The sequence below is a fragment of the Oncorhynchus kisutch genome, linkage group LG14 (genome assembly GCF_002021735.2).
Source record: "Oncorhynchus kisutch isolate 150728-3 linkage group LG14, Okis_V2, whole genome shotgun sequence".
NCBI classification, from domain to species: Eukaryota; Metazoa; Chordata; class Actinopteri; order Salmoniformes; family Salmonidae; genus Oncorhynchus; species Oncorhynchus kisutch.
In genome coordinates, this window is record NC_034187.2 from 31,319,110 (window position 1) to 31,320,213 (window position 1,104).

Below are 1,104 nucleotides of genomic sequence, written 5' to 3' on the forward strand. Positions count from 1 at the left end.
GGGACACAGGGGGCATTCGCTAACGTTGCTTCTCAGTTGGGACAGTAGCCCGACTCCGGACAGGCGCGCTCTAAACTCGTGACGAAGCTTTCTTAACGTGAACCATCCCGGCCAAGACCGCACACATCTTGCAGCGCCGGCTGATATAGGTAGGCTACATTCAGGCAGCTCAGGTAAGAGAGACTATCTTGTACTATTTATGTATCAAATAATTATCTGCAGTTTTCTTTTGATGCAGTAAACGATCTATTCAAATAGTCAGAGGGTGTGGTGATGTGGTTGCTTACACTATAGTGTATGGACGAATATTTGCGGTTCTAAGTGGTGTTCGAGGACAAAACAATTTATGACGCGAAACTATGCACAGGCGGCAGTTTTTTGTTGTTGCATGGAATTGTACATTAATATTTGATAGTGGTGTGGGCGAAAATCATTCTGAGAACTGTCTTACCAAGTATGGTAAATGGATGCGACCGGGTGTCGGTGACAGAGTGCACTCAAACAAATGACGGAGGAGTGACATGCAGGCTCAGGACCTTGAACTTGACCAATGGTCAGAGACAAATAGGAAGTCAGATAGATTCAGCCCATGTGTAACTATACCAATGGAAATGATCAAATCAAAACTTTACACTTCATTGGAATGCCTTTGAATTCTATTTTACTGGCCTGGTATTTTGTCCGAGCCTTTAATGTACCATGACAATTGTCTATAGAGCAGTAAGTAGGCTACTGTTGGTGCTCTTATGCAAACTTGACATAGCTTGCCCCGCCCACTGCTATATACCAAAATGCAAGTCTGAAACGTCTGAATATTCAAGCTTCAACAACTGGGCTCGAGATCAAACTTTAGAAATCATTTCATAGCCGAAATATACAAGAGACACTTTGTCTATAGCTGTGAAAAATATACATGCACTTTGAGCAAAACTCAAAGTTATCCGGTTTAGTGTAGCCAATATTTCATACCTCATTTAATCATAATGAATAAACTCTCCATGTAGACATTATGTGTGCATAGAGTTATAATTGCAGCGCATATGAATAATAATTTAAGCCTAGAGTGTATGCCTGTGTGTGTGTGCATCTCTCCCATGACTATAC